Here is a 14728-nt window from a genome sequence, read left to right as displayed (position 1 = left end):
CACACCCTCCATCTCCTTCATCAGGGCAATTTCCAACGCCTTCCCCTCCCGGATGACGAACTTCGCCGTGACATATACCCTTCCTTCCAACTATAACCCGGCCTTGTTCCCCCCTCCCCTCCCCAGGGCCCCCTTCTCCTCTTTCTTCCTTCACCCAGAGCGGATTTTCCTCCATCCCCCCCCCCCCCTGAGACCCTGCCCCCCATACTTGCCTCTCTCCTTCCCACATCCCTCCCTACCTGGCCCTCTTCCGAGCGCCCCCCATTCCCCTCCCCCATCTCTTCCCCTCCCTCCCTTCTTCAGGTCTCCCTCATCTCCTTAAACCTGGCAGATCCTCTGTATTGCTCATCAACAGTGTGCCACGTCAGTGTTGTGTTTCGTGCTGTTTCCCGTGTGCGTCAAGAGGTGTGATTTTAATTGTGTACTGCCTTGAGGTTCGCCGTCAGTGTTACGCTGTGTGCTATGCCATCCGTCAACACCTTTATGCTCCAGTCATACTGTGCCTTGTGTTCTTTTAATCGTCGCAGTGTGTGGCTTTTTTGTGTGTGCTACTTTTAAACAGTTTTTTTATCTCCATTTTACAGTCACCCCGTTTTTTTTTGTATATTGCCTTCCATGATGTTCTCCCTTTTTATATCTATGTTCGCCTTCTTCTCTCCTTTGCTGTTTTTAAATGTCTTCTCTTGTTTTGTTCTATGTCTTTCGGCTGAAGAGCAGCGGTATATGCTGCTGCCAGCCCGCCCCGATGGGGAATTGAAATACAATAAAGAAAAAAAAAAAAAAAAAAAAAAAAAAACTGTTGCTTTTGGCAGTCTCCGGAGAATGCCGACGTGAAATACTTAGTTCTTGTGATGTATTTTCTACCCCTGGTAGAGACCCTCGCGGTTGTCGTCGTCGTCGTCGGCGCCGCCGCCGCTTTGGTAACAGCGGCAACTCGCCATTGTATGACATAGGGTGAGGTACCTTCTGCAACCGACAGAGATGGCAGTAAGCGATTGAAGCTGATTTGCAACCTCTTGTTTGATCAGCGTCATAAGGGCTTGAATGTAACTTGCGATGGGACACAGCAAGAAGTAGCGTCGCCTTTTTAGTACTGAAATTGGAGATGGAGGATTGCGTCAAAGATGGGAAATTCATTCCGGCAAGCGTACAAATGGCGAAAATGAGGTGTGTGTGGGGAAGCATATTGCGCCAGTGACCGTGTGGCCTAATGGATAAGGCGTCGGACTTCGGATCCGAAGATTGCAGGTTCGAATCCTGTCACGGTCGAGTTTTTCCAGTTCTGCAAAAGTTGCATGCTGTTTTACTGTGTTGTTTGAGTAGTACAAAATTAGTTGAAAGTTGCTTCTGTCCGCTTCCTGGCTGCAAACCGGCGCCTACCTGAAGCTCAAGCAAGACAAAGGGGTTGTGTAGCGAAATTTTCGGCACAGTGCCGATCAGGAGAGTTCTTTTGGAACTACTGCATCTGACTCAGGACCCAAGAGCTACGCCACAGGCGTCTGCGCACTGTCGAGCATGTGTGTTGAATAATGGTGCTGATAGCCACGTATCATTTCAAGTAGATTTGATGCCTTTCGGAGACAATTTTCCATTGAATAGGATTGTAGCTCATTTGTGGCAGCAGGAAATAAGCTGTAGTCAAAAGGATCTTCCATAGATGGTCGCAGGTCGCATAAATACTGTATGGCTCGTAACGCGTTGTGTGGAGCCCGGCTAGCTCAGTCGGTAGAGCATGAGACTCTTAATCTGAGGGTCGTGGGTTAGAGCCCCACGCTGGGCGGCGCTAAATTTTGTGTCTACGCGGATGCAACCTGCGCCCCTCTCGTGAGCCTTGCGTAATGAACGTAACGGATTACGACGATGCCTAGCTTCGTATGAATATCAGAGGAATGGTTTTTGAAGCTGAAAGTAACTCTGAAATGAAATAAATGTGTTGTTTTGGAATTTTAGGCGTACATCGATATCGTGTGAGATGTGTAGGAAAGCAGCAGCTGTGCTAACTAAATGCAAGCAATGGTCGCTAATGCGGTGCGTTTCCAGCTGAAGGGCTCCGATTCACTAGTCCATAAGAATAAAGTACCCGAAAAAGGCGCTAGGCGGCGCCTCCTTAGCTCAGTGGCAGAGCGCTGGTCTAGTAAACCAGAGGTCGTGAGTTCGATCCTCACAGGAGGCAAATGAATTTTGTAACAGCCCCATCTACCGTAGCGCTTTCGAAAAAAGTGGTCAAGGATTAAAAAAATTATGAGTGGGTGCGGTATTTAAGAATTGCTCTCGCAAAAGAATAGTGCGAATGGTGCTATTAAAGTAGGCACCGGAAACTGTTGCTTTTCATCTAGAGGGTTGGATCCCCTCCTTCGAAAGCGTCAGATTGCAAAGCCTGGGCTACTCTCAGGGTGGAATCTCCGTCTTCGAAGATTGTGTGTGTTTGTTTATTTGTTTGTCTGTCTGTCTGTCTGTCTGTCTGTCTGTGTGTCTGCCCGCTGCTGTCGCTGTTCGTTCGTTCGGTCCGTCCGTCCGTCCGCCTGCTGGCTGTCCATCGCCGTCGTCGTAACCGTTGCCGCCGCCGCCGCCGCCGCCGCCGCCGCCGCCGCCTGCTGTTCGTCAGTCTGTTCGCCGCCGACGCCGACGCCGCCTGCTGTTCGTCCGACGCTGCCCATCGCCGACGCCGACGCCGCCTGCTGCACGTCCGTCTGTCCGTCGCCGTTCGTCTGCAATGAGTACTCCCACCTCCACCGTCATCTACACCTCCCCCTCCCCCTCTCCCACAGTCACTTCCTGGAGTGCCGCCTCTGGCCTCCCTCCTTCCCCCTCCCCCTCCCTTCCCCCACTTACACACCCCCCTATCTCCTCCCCTGCTGTATACCCACACCTCTACTCCCTTCCCCCAGCCTCCGCACCCTCAACAGCTCCCACTCCTACCCCCGCCCTCACGTACGCATCTGTTGCCGCCTCTGCTGCCGCCCCTCAGGTGGTTGGCTTCCCCTCTCTCACCGACCCCGTCGCTTCGTCTCCTGCATCTCCCGCACGCATCACGTTGCGCCGAGCCACCATCGCCGCCACTGAACCAGCTGCTTCTCCCGGTGCCTCCACTACGCCACAGGGATCTGCCACCCGCCACCTCCCTCTCCTCCCCGTCCCTCTCCCCTCCTCCCAGCCTCCAGTCTCCAAAAAACCCCAAAAGCGCGTCCTCACCGACTCTGCTCCCGCCACTTCCCACAAGAAATCAACGCCACCTCCCCCTCCCCCTGCCGTCACCATGGACACCACCCCTCCTCCTGCCACCCCTACCTTGGCCCCCACCCTCCACACCTTTGTCCTGTCCACTCCCGATCCTCAGTTCCTCGACGCTCGTACCCTCACCAAGGAAATACGAAAGTACTTACCTGGTGCTCCCATCTCCCAACTCATTCCCCGCAGGGACTCAGTCCTTATCAAGTCCCCGTCCCCTTCATTTCACACAGACCTCCTGCGAAAACTCCCACGAGTTCTGTTTGGCCCCCACGCCTCTCTGACACCCTTCCTTTCCGCTTCCACTCCTCGTCAGCCCCAGCCTCCCCGTCGCCCCCCCACCTACACCGCTGTGATCACCAAGCTCAGCCCGGTGATCACAGAGGATGAAGTGTTGGTAGAACTGAACTCCCACCCGGACTTGGAAATCCGCTCTGCCCGCCGTATCCACAATGCCTCTGGTCCCACCTACCTCATGCGGGTATTCTCCGAGTCTGCCCCGTCCATAGACCATCTCCTCACCCAGGGTGCCCTGATATACCACCGTCGCCACCCTGTTGAATCCTCCAAATCCCCTCCCCAATCCTACCGTTGCCAATGGTGCCTGATGTACAATGACCACCTGACTCCCAACTGCAAAAACCCCCCCACCTGTCCCCATTGCAAGGCCTCCCACTTTCTCAAGAACTGCCCCAACCTCGCTGCTCCTCCTTCCTGTAATACCTGCAATGGCCCCCATCCCACATACTCCCACAAGTGTAAAGCTAAACCCCCTCCAGCCACCCCTGAACTTACAGTCCCAGTTCGTCCCGTCGATCCTCCTGTCCATCCTAACAATTCCCTCCGTCCACCCCCCACGGCCGAGGACATCATCCGGTTCATTACCGTTGTACTTCAAAACATTCACCCTTTTCAGCGCCCGCACACCTTCCAACAAATATCCCTTGCTGCTCGCTCTGTTTTCCACCTGAACACTTTCGCCACTTACTCCCACAACCAAGCCCACTTCACCTTCACCCGCCTCGACACCCTAGTTTAAGTCTCTTCCCTTCCCTCTCTTCCCCCCCCTCCTTCCCTTCATGGCGCGGCACGAGTCTCGCATCCTCTTCCAGAACATTCGCTCCTTCCGCTCCAACAAATACCTCCTCATGCACACCCTCTCCCACCACCATGTCGACACCTTCCTCTTGAACGAAACCTTTCTCCAGCCCCACCATTCTATCCGCACCTCCCCCTATCTCCTCCACCGCACTGATGCTCCTGGTCCTCGTGCGCAGGGTGGAGTCGCGATTGGCCACCTTAAGCATATCCCCGTCCGGCCACAACCTCTCCTCAATGACCCCACTGAACACCTTATCCTTAGCGTCTTCTTCCCCTCCATCACCATTACCTGTGCCACCATCTATGTCCGCTCCACTGCTCCTCTTCCTTATGACTTCATCTCACACATTGACCGCACCTTCTCCACCTATGTGATTGCCGCCGACCTCAACGTCCATAGCCGCACTCCTGCTGCCCTTCGGCGGTGGCATCAGTTCCTCTCCACAATCCAGGGTGACCTTGTTCCCATTCCCCAGCACACCCGACCCGAAAGTAACACCACCCCCGATGTTGTCATTGCCTCCGCCAACCTCCTTGGGCGTATCACTGTTGCCGTCCTTGACCCCACAGGTAGCGATCACCTCCCTGTCCTTCTCACCATAACGTCTGCCAACCGCCCCCCTCCGGCTCCGCAACCTGCACCCCCTCCCAAGGTCGTCCATGACTATCGCCGTGCCAACTGGGATGCCTACCGGGACTCCATCTCCACCCAGGTCGAAAGCCACCCTCTTACCTATCGCCATCCTGATGACATCGTCCACGCCTCGTCCTTCCTTCAGCAGGTAATTACTGACGCCGTGGAGGCCCATGTTCCTACTAAAACCATCCACCCACACCGTCCCACTCTCCCTCCGCGGGCTGTCCTCCTCCTCCGTGAATCCCGCCGCCTCTATCGCTCCTTCCTCCGCACTCGTGACAGGGATACACTCCAACGCCACCGGCAAATACAGCGACACGTACGGAACCTTATTACAGCAACGAAACGCCGGGACTGGCGCCAGACCTGCACACGACTCAATGCCACCCTCCCTATCAACTCCTCCAAGTACTGGTCTGCCTTCCATCGTCTTACTGGTTCCCTTTCCGCTCCCCACTACCCCCTTCTCCATAACGATCGCCCCCTTCCAGACAACCTCAGTAAGGCCAACCACTTCGCTTCCCACCTTTCCGAGGTCTTCTCCATCCCCGATGATCCCCACTTTGATTATTCTCTTTTCCCCACCGTCATGGCACGTGCTGATACCTCAGTCGCTCCACTTGCCCCTAGTCTCCAGTACTTGGGGCAGTTGCCCCCCTCCGACGTCAACACTCCCATCACAGCACAAGACATTAAACTTCTCCTCCAGTCCAAACGCAACACGGCCCCTGGTCACGACTGTGTCACCTACCGTCACCTTCGAGAAAGCCCCTATTCCTTCCTAACTGTCCTCGCCCATCTCTATAATGTCATCCTCTCTACTGGCTTCTACCCTGACCTGTGGAAGACCTCCCGCGTCCTCCTCTTCCTCAAACCCAACAAACCCCCTTCTGCCGCCTCTTCCTATCGTCCCATCTGCCTCACCTCCGTCTTCAGTAAGGTCCTTGAATCCATCCTCTCCCACCGTATCCATCGGCACCTTGCTCAACACCACCTCCTCCCCCTTACCCAGTGTGGCTTCCGACCCTCCTTCTCTGCTGACGACCAACTCCTCAACCTTGTTCACCTTCTGTCCCTCCAGCTCAACTCACGTCGCTCCGCCATTTTTGTTTCCCTTGACCTCCAAAATGCCTATGACCGTGTATGGCATCCCGGTCTCCTCTTTAAACTCCAGACCTACGCCCTGCCTATCAATTTTGTCCGTCTGGTCGCTTCCTTCCTCTCGCACCGTCCTTCCTATGTCACCCTCCACAACACCAACTCCCGTATCTTTTATCCCACGGCTGGCGTCCCCCAGGGTTCTGTCCTCTCCCCTCTCCTTTATCTCTTGTATACAGCTGATATGCCCAAGCCACCCCCACCAGTTCACCTTCTCCAATATGCTGATGACACCGCCTTCCTGGCTCTCTATCCTACCCTTCAACGTTCTCAACGTACCCTCCAAACCCACCTTAACCAGTTCACCACTTGGTGTAATCAGTGGCTCCTCCGTCTCAACCCCTCCAAAACCCAGGCAATCATCATAGGCCGTACCACTCGCTCCTTTCGCCTCCAAGATTTCTACCTCACCCTTTATGGTCGTCCTATCCAACTCACCCCCACCCTGAAATACCTTGGCCTCACCCTTGACCGACACCTCACCTGGACCCCTCATCTCCTGACCATCCAGCAGAAAGCCCATTCCCGCCTCCGCCTGCTGAAACTCCTGTCCGGCCGGACATGGGGATTGCATCCTTCTACCATCCTCCACACCTACAAATCCCTCATCCGTCCTATCCTCTGTTATGCCAGCGTCGCCTGGATCTCCGCCCCCACCCGCTTTTACAAGGCTCTCCAAATCCTTGAACGCCATGCGCTCCGCCTTGCCTTCCGTATCCGCCTTCCTTCCCCCACACGGCTCCTGTATGAACTGATCCCCTTCCCCCACCTCCTCTTGTTCCTCCAACATCTCCGCATCCTTTACATTGTTCGCAGGCTTGATCCCCCCCACCCTCTGGTTTCCTCCTTCCTCTCCACCCCCCGCCCGTTGCCGCGCCTCTATCGTTGTATCCCTCCCTCTCTCCACCTCCACACCCTCCATCTCCTTCATCAGCGCAATTTCCAACGCCTTCCCCTCCCGGATGACGAACTTCGCCGTGACATATACCCTTCCTTCCAACTATAACCCGGCCTTGTTCCCCCTCCCCCCCTCCCCAGGGCCCCCTTCTCCTCTTTCTTCCTTCTCCCAGAGCGGATTTTCCTCCATCCCCCCCCTCCCCTGCGACCCTGCCCCCCATACTTGCCTCTCTCCTTCCCACATCCCTCCCTACCTGGCCCTCTTCCGAGCGCCCCCCATTCCCCTCCCCCATCTCTTCCCCTCCCTCCCTTCTTCAGGTCTCCCTCATCTCCTTGAACCTGGCAGATCCTCTGTATTGCTCATCAACAGTGTGCCACGTCAGTGTTGTGTTTCGTGCTGTTTCCCGTGTGCGTCAAGAGGTGTGATTTTAATTGTGTACTGCCTTGAGGTTCGCCGTCAGTGTTACGCTGTGTGCTATGCCATCCGTCAACACCTTTATGCTCCAGTCATACTGTGCCTTGTGTTCTTTTAATCGTCGCAGTGTGTGGCTTTTTTGTGTGTGCTACTTTTAAACAGTTTTTTTTTTTTTTTTTTTTTTTTTTTTTTATCTCCATTTTACAGTCACCCCGTTTTTTTGTATATTGCCTTCCATGATGTTCTCCCTTTTTATATCTATGTTCGCCTTCTTCTCTCCTTTGCTGTTTTTAAATGTCTTCTCTTGCTTTGTTCTATGTCTTTCGGCTGAAGAGCAGCGCATATGCTGCTGCCAGCCCGCCCCGATGGGGAATTGAAATACAATAAAGAAAAAAAAAAAAAAAAACTGTTGCTTTTGGCAGTCTCCGGAGAATGCCGACGTGAAATACTTAGTTCTTGTGATGTATTTTCTACCCCTGGTAGAGACCCTCGCGGTTGTCGTCGTCGTCGTCGTCGGCGCCGCCGCCGCCGCTTTGGTAACAGCGGCAACTCGCCATTGTATGACATAGGGTGAGGTACCTTCTGCAACCGACAGAGATGGCAGTAAGCGATTGAAGCTGATTTGCAACCTCTTGTTTGATCAGCGTCATAAGGGCTTGAATGTAACTTGCGATGGGACACAGCAAGAAGTAGCGTCGCCTTTTTAGTACTGAAATTGGAGATGGAGGATTGCGTCAAAGATGGGAAATTCATTCTGGCAAGCGTACAAATGGCGAAAATGAGGTGTGTGTGGGGAAGCATATTGCGCCAGTGACCGTGTGGCCTAATGGATAAGGCGTCGGACTTCGGATCCGAAGATTGCAGGTTCGAATCCTGTCACGGTCGAGTTTTTCCAGTTCTGCAAAAGTTGCATGCTGTTTTACTGTGTTGTTTGAGTAGTACAAAATTAGTTGAAAGTTGCTGCTGTCCGCTTCCTGGCTGCAAACCGGCGCCTACCTGAAGCTCAAGCAAGACAAAGGGGTTGTGTAGCGAAATTTTCGGCACAGTGCCGATCAGGAGAGTTCTTTTGGAACTACTGCATCTGACTCAGGACCCCAAGAGCTACGCCACAGGCGTCTGCGCACTGTCGAGCATGTGTGTTGAATAATGGTGCTGATAGCCACGTATCATTTCAAGTAGATTTGATGCCTTTCGGAGACAATTTTCCATTGAATAGGATTGTAGCTCATTTGTGGCAGCAGGAAATAAGCTGTAGTCAAAAGGATTTTCCATAGATGGTCGCAGGTCGCATAAATACTGTATGGCTCGTAACGCGTTGTGTGGAGCCCGGCTAGCTCAGTCGGTAGAGCATGAGACTCTTAATCTGAGGGTCGTGGGTTAGAGCCCCACGCTGGGCGGCGCTAAATTTTGTGTCTACGCGGATGCAACCTGCGCCCCTCTCGTGAGCCTTGCGTAATGAACGTAACGGGTTACGACGATGCCTAGCTTCCTATGAATATCAGAGGAATGGTTTTTGAAGCTGAAAGTAACTCTGAAATGAAATAAATGTGTTGTTTTGGAATTTAAGGCGTACATCGATATCGTGTGAGATGTGTAGGAAAGCAGCAGCTGTGCTAACTAAATGCAAGCAATGGTCGCTAATGCGGTGCGTTTCCAGCTGAAGGGCTCCGATTCACTAGTCCATAAGAATAAAATACCCGAAAAGGGCGCTAGGCGGCGCCTCCTTAACTCAGTGGCAGAGCGCTGGTCTAGTAAACCAGAGGTCGTGAGTTCGATCCTCACAGGAGGCAAATGAATTTTGTAACAGCCCCATCTACCGTAGCGCTTTCGAAAAAAGTGGTCAAGGATTAAAAAAATTATGAATTGGTGCGGTATTTAAGAATTGCTCTCGCAAAAGAATAGTGCGAATGGTGCTATTAAAGTAGGCACCGGAAACTGTTGCTTTTTCTCCCCCCCAGTCCTTTTGTCTTCCCCTCCTCTGCCTGCCCCCCTCCCTGTCGCGTCTGCCTCCCACCCCTCTTATGGGTCCTCATCCTTCATCAGCTCCTTTCCCGGTTCCCCCCCCCCCCTTCGCTTTTACTCTCCTTTCCCCCCCTTTTTGTTTTCCCATCTCCTGTTCAGTTTCCCCCCACCTGCTCTCGACTGTGGTGTCACCTTTGCCGACTTTTTCGTGCTGTGTTCTTGTGCCTATTCAGTGTTGTGTTGCGAACAGAAACCATGCTGTCGCTGGGTGTGCGTTTTATATACTTTGCGAACAGAATCCAGACTGTCGCCGTGTTTTTTTTTAATTGTCTATTGTTTCCCCTGTCTGCTCCGTATGTATTTTTATTCGCTTCATCATCCCTCTGTTGTTTGTTTTCATTTCCCCATTTTTTCACCTTGTTACTCAATGAGTACCCGATTTTATCGCCTGTTTTTTATTATTATTTATTCTCCTGCTCTTTGTCAGAAAACCTGTAGGCTGCAGAGCGGCGTCCTAAGCTGCTGCCAGCCCGCCCCCTTCGGGGGGAATTGAAATTCAATAAAAGAAAAAAAAAAAAAAAAAAAAAAAACTATTGCTTTTGGCAGTCTCCGGAGAATGCCGACGTGAAATACTTAGTTCTTGTGATGTATTTTCTACCCCTGGTAGAGACCCTCGCGGTTGTCGTCGTCGTCGTCGGCGCCGCCGCCGCTTTGGTAACAGCGGCAACTCGCCATTGTATGACATAGGGTGAGGTACCTTCTGCAACCGACAGAGATGGCAGTAAGCGATTGAAGCTGATTTGCAACCTCTTGTTTGATCAGCGTCATAAGGGCTTGAATGTAACTTGCGATGGGACACAGCAAGAAGTAGCGTCGCCTTTTTAGTACTGAAATTGGAGATGGAGGATTGCGTCAAAGATGGGAAATTCATTCCGGCAAGCGTACAAATGGCGAAAATGAGGTGTGTGTGGGGAAGCATATTGCGCCAGTGACCGTGTGGCCTAATGGATAAGGCGTCGGACTTCGGATCCGAAGATTGCAGGTTCGAATCCTGTCACGGTCGAGTTTTTCCAGTTCTGCAAAAGTTGCATGCTGTTTTACTGTGTTTGAGTAGTACAAAATTAGTTGAAAGTTGCTGCTGTCCGCTTCCTGGCTGCAAACCGGCGCCTACCTGAAGCTCAAGCAAGACAAAGGGGTTGTGTAGCGAAATTTTCGGCACAGTGCCGATCAGGAGAGTTCTTTTGGAACTACTGCATCTGACTCAGGACCCAAGAGCTACGCCACAGGCGTCTGCGCACTGTCGAGCATGTGTGTTGAATAATGGTGCTGATAGCCACGTATCATTTCAAGTAGATTTGATGCCTTTCGGAGACAATTTTCCATTGAATAGGATTGTAGCTCATTTGTGGCAGCAGGAAATAAGCTGTAGTCAAAAGGATCTTCCATAGATGGTCGCAGGTCGCATAAATACTGTATGCCTCGTAACGCGTTGTGTGGAGCCCGGCTAGCTCGGTCGGTAGAGCATGAGACTCTTAATCTGAGGGTCGTGGGTTAGAGCCCCACGCTGGGCGGCGCTAAATTTTGTGTCTACGCGGATGCAACCTGCGCCCCTCTCGTGAGCCTTGCGTAATGAACGTAACGGGTTACGACGATGCCTAGCTTCGTATGAATATCAGAGGAATGGATTTTGAAGCTGAAAGTAACTCTGAAATGAAATAAATGTGTTGTTTTGGTATTTTAGGCGTACATCGATATCGTGTGAGATGTGTAGGAAAGCAGCAGCTGTGCTAACTAAATGCAAGTAATGGTCGCTAATGCGGTGCGTTTCCAGCTGAAGGGCTCCGATTCACTAGTCCATAAGAATAAAGTACCCGAAAAGGGCGCTAGGCGGCGCCTCCTTAGCTCAGTGGCAGAGCGCTGGTCTAGTAAACCAGAGGTCGTGAGTTCGATCCTCACAGGAGGCAAATGAATTTTGTAACAGCCCCATCTACCGTAGCGCTTTCGAAAAAAGTGGTCAAGGATAAAAAAAATTATGAATGGGTGGGGTATTTAAGAATTGCTCTCGCAAAAGAATAGTGCGAATGGTGCTATTAAAGTAGGCACCGGAAACTGTTGCTTTTGGCAGTCTCCGGAGAATGCCGACGTGAAATACTTAGTTCTTGTGATGTATTTTCTACCCCTGGTAGAGACCCTCGCGGTTGTTGTCGTCGTCGTCGTCGTCGTCGTCGTCGTCGTCGTCGTCGTCGGCGCCGCCGCCGCTTTGGTAACAGCGGCAACTCGCCATTGTATGACATAGGGTGAGGTACCTTCTGCAACCGACAGAGATGGCAGTAAGCGATTGAAGCTGATTTGCAACCTCTTGTTTGATCAGCGTCATAAGGGCTTGAATGTAACTTGCGATGGGACACAGCAAGAAGTAGCGTCGCCTTTTTAGTACTGAAATTGGAGATGGAGGATTGCGTCAAAGATGGGAAATTCATTCCGGCAAGCGTACAAATGGCGAAAATGAGGTGTGTGTGGGGAAGCATATTGCGCCAGTGACCGTGTGGCCTAATGGATAAGGCGTCGGACTTCGGATCCGAAGATTGCAGGTTCGAATCCTGTCACGGTCGAGTTTTTCCAGTTCTGCAAAAGTTGCATGCTGTTTTACTGTGTTGTTTGAGTAGTACAAAATTAGTTGAAAGTTGCTTCTGTCCGCTTCCTGGCTGCAAACCGGCGCCTACCTGAAGCTCAAGCAAGACAAAGGGGTTGTGTAGCGAAATTTTCGGCACAGTGCCGATCAGGAGAGTTCTTTTGGAACTACTGCATCTGACTCAGGACCCAAGAGCTACGCCCCAGGCGTCTGCGCACTGTCGAGCATGTGTGTTGAATAATGGTGCTGATAGCCACGTATCATTTCAAGTAGATTTGATGCCTTTCGGAGACAATTTTCCATTGAATAGGATTGTAGCTCATTTGTGGCAGCAGGAAATAAGCTGTAGTCAAAAGGATCTTCCATAGATGGTCGCAGGTCGCATAAATACTGTATGGCTCGTAACGCGTTGTGTGGAGCCCGGCTAGCTCAGTCGGTAGAGCATGAGACTCTTAATCTGAGGGTCGTGGGTTAGAGCCCCACGCTGGGCGGCGCTAAATTTTGTGTCTACGCGGATGCAACCTGCGCCCCTCTCGTGAGCCTTGCGTAATGAACGTAACGGATTACGACGATGCCTAGCTTCGTATGAATATCAGAGGAATGGTTTTTGAAGCTGAAAGTAACTCTGAAATGAAATAAATGTGTTGTTTTGGAATTTTAGGCGTACATCGATATCGTGTGAGATGTGTAGGAAAGCAGCAGCTGTGCTAACTAAATGCAAGCAATGGTCGCTAATGCGGTGCGTTTCCAGCTGAAGGGCTCCGATTCACTAGTCCATAAGAATAAAGTACCCGAAAAAGGCGCTAGGCGGCGCCTCCTTAGCTCAGTGGCAGAGCGCTGGTCTAGTAAACCAGAGGTCGTGAGTTCGATCCTCACAGGAGGCAAATGAATTTTGTAACAGCCCCATCTACCGTAGCGCTTTCGAAAAAAGTGGTCAAGGATTAAAAAAATTATGAGTGGGTGCGGTATTTAAGAATTGCTCTCGCAAAAGAATAGTGCGAATGGTGCTATTAAAGTAGGCACCGGAAACTGTTGCTTTTCATCTAGAGGGTTGGATCCCCTCCTTCGAAAGCGTCAGATTGCAAAGCCTGGGCTACTCTCAGTGTGGAATCTCCGTCTTCGAAGATTGTGTGTGTTTGTTTATTTGTTTGTCTGTCTGTCTGTCTGTCTGTCTGTCTGTGTGTCTGCCCGCTGCTGTCGCTGTTCGTTCGTTCGGTCCGTCCGTCCGTCCGCCTGCTGGCTGTCCATCGCCGTCGTCGTAACCGTTGCCGCCGCCGCCGCCGCCGCCGCCGCCGCCGCCGCCTGCTGTTCGTCAGTCTGTTCGCCGCCGACGCCGACGCCGCCTGCTGTTCGTCCGACGCTGCCCATCGCCGACGCCGACGCCGCCTGCTGCACGTCCGTCTGTCCGTCGCCGTTCGTCTGCAATGAGTACTCCCACCTCCACCGTCATCTACACCTCCCCCTCCCCCTCTCCCACAGTCACTTCCTGGAGTGCCGCCTCTGGCCTCCCTCCTTCCCCCTCCCCCTCCCTTCCCCCACTTACACACCCCCCTATCTCCTCCCCTGCTGTATACCCACACCTCTACTCCCTTCCCCCAGCCTCCGCACCCTCAACAGCTCCCACTCCTACCCCCGCCCTCACGTACGCATCTGTTGCCGCCTCTGCTGCCGCCCCTCAGGTGGTTGGCTTCCCCTCTCTCACCGACCCCGTCGCTTCGTCTTCTGCATCTCCCGCACGCATCACGTTGCGCCGAGCCACCATCGCCGCCACTGAACCAGCTGCTTCTCCCGGTGCCTCCACTACGCCACAGGGATCTGCCACCCGCCACCTCCCTCTCCTCCCCGTCCCTCTCCCCTCCTCCCAGCCTCCAGTCTCCAAAAAACCCCAAAAGCGCGTCCTCACCGACTCTGCTCCCGCCACTTCCCACAAGAAATCAACGCCACCTCCCCCTCCCCCTGCCGTCACCATGGACACCACCCCTCCTCCTGCCACCCCTACCTTGGCCCCCACCCTCCACACCTTTGTCCTGTCCACTCCCGATCCTCAGTTCCTCGACGCTCGTACCCTCACCAAGGAAATACGAAAGTACTTACCTGGTGCTCCCATCTCCCAACTCATTCCCCGCAGGGACTCAGTCCTTATCAAGTCCCCGTCCCCTTCATTTCACACAGACCTCCTGCGAAAACTCCCACGAGTTCTGTTTGGCCCCCACGCCTCTCTGACACCCTTCCTTTCCGCTTCCACTCCTCGTCAGCCCCAGCCTCCCCGTCGCCCCCCCACCTACACCGCTGTGATCACCAAGCTCAGCCCGGTGATCACAGAGGATGAAGTGTTGGTAGAACTGAACTCCCACCCGGACTTGGAAATCCGCTCTGCCCGCCGTATCCACAATGCCTCTGGTCCCACCTACCTCATGCGGGTATTCTCCGAGTCTGCCCCGTCCATAGACCATCTCCTCACCCAGGGTGCCCTGATATACCACCGTCGCCACCCTGTTGAATCCTCCAAATCCCCTCCCCAATCCTACCGTTGCCAATGGTGCCTGATGTACAATGACCACCTGACTCCCAACTGCAAAAACCCCCCCACCTGTCCCCATTGCAAGGCCTCCCACTTTCTCAAGAACTGCCCCAACCTCGCTGCTCCTCCTTCCTGTAATACCTGCAATGGCCCCCATCCCACATACTCCCACAAGTG

The 14728-nt window shown here is 53.0% G+C and overlaps 12 non-coding genes across 12 annotated transcripts; all 12 read left to right on the top strand.

The window, feature by feature from the left end:
* The first annotated feature begins 1196 nt into the window (after positions 1–1196).
* Positions 1197–1269, top strand: Trnar-ucg. Its single transcript has one exon. It is a non-coding gene; the product is annotated as a tRNA-Arg (tRNA).
* A 438-nt stretch (positions 1270–1707) lies between these two features.
* On the top strand, positions 1708–1780 carry Trnak-cuu. Its single transcript has one exon. It is a non-coding gene; the product is annotated as a tRNA-Lys (tRNA).
* A 321-nt stretch (positions 1781–2101) lies between these two features.
* Positions 2102–2173, top strand: Trnat-agu. Its single transcript has one exon. It is a non-coding gene; the product is annotated as a tRNA-Thr (tRNA).
* A 6075-nt stretch (positions 2174–8248) lies between these two features.
* On the top strand, positions 8249–8321 carry Trnar-ucg. Its single transcript has one exon. It is a non-coding gene; the product is annotated as a tRNA-Arg (tRNA).
* A 439-nt stretch (positions 8322–8760) lies between these two features.
* Positions 8761–8833, top strand: Trnak-cuu. The gene has a single exon. It is a non-coding gene; the product is annotated as a tRNA-Lys (tRNA).
* Positions 8834–9154: 321 nt separating this feature from the next.
* On the top strand, positions 9155–9226 carry Trnat-agu. Its single transcript has one exon. It is a non-coding gene; the product is annotated as a tRNA-Thr (tRNA).
* Positions 9227–10388: 1162 nt separating this feature from the next.
* Positions 10389–10461, top strand: Trnar-ucg. The gene has a single exon. It is a non-coding gene; the product is annotated as a tRNA-Arg (tRNA).
* A 435-nt stretch (positions 10462–10896) lies between these two features.
* Trnak-cuu lies at positions 10897–10969 on the top strand. Its single transcript has one exon. It is a non-coding gene; the product is annotated as a tRNA-Lys (tRNA).
* A 321-nt stretch (positions 10970–11290) lies between these two features.
* Positions 11291–11362, top strand: Trnat-agu. The gene has a single exon. It is a non-coding gene; the product is annotated as a tRNA-Thr (tRNA).
* Positions 11363–11937: 575 nt separating this feature from the next.
* On the top strand, positions 11938–12010 carry Trnar-ucg. Its single transcript has one exon. It is a non-coding gene; the product is annotated as a tRNA-Arg (tRNA).
* Positions 12011–12448: 438 nt separating this feature from the next.
* Trnak-cuu lies at positions 12449–12521 on the top strand. Its single transcript has one exon. It is a non-coding gene; the product is annotated as a tRNA-Lys (tRNA).
* A 321-nt stretch (positions 12522–12842) lies between these two features.
* Positions 12843–12914, top strand: Trnat-agu. The gene has a single exon. It is a non-coding gene; the product is annotated as a tRNA-Thr (tRNA).
* The last annotated feature ends 1814 nt before the right edge of the window (positions 12915–14728 follow it).

This window comes from Schistocerca piceifrons, unplaced genomic scaffold, assembly GCF_021461385.2.
Source record: "Schistocerca piceifrons isolate TAMUIC-IGC-003096 unplaced genomic scaffold, iqSchPice1.1 HiC_scaffold_1772, whole genome shotgun sequence".
Classification (NCBI taxonomy): domain Eukaryota; kingdom Metazoa; phylum Arthropoda; class Insecta; order Orthoptera; family Acrididae; genus Schistocerca; species Schistocerca piceifrons.
Note: the sequence above shows the minus strand (reverse complement) of the source record. Positions and strands in the feature narration are given on the sequence as shown.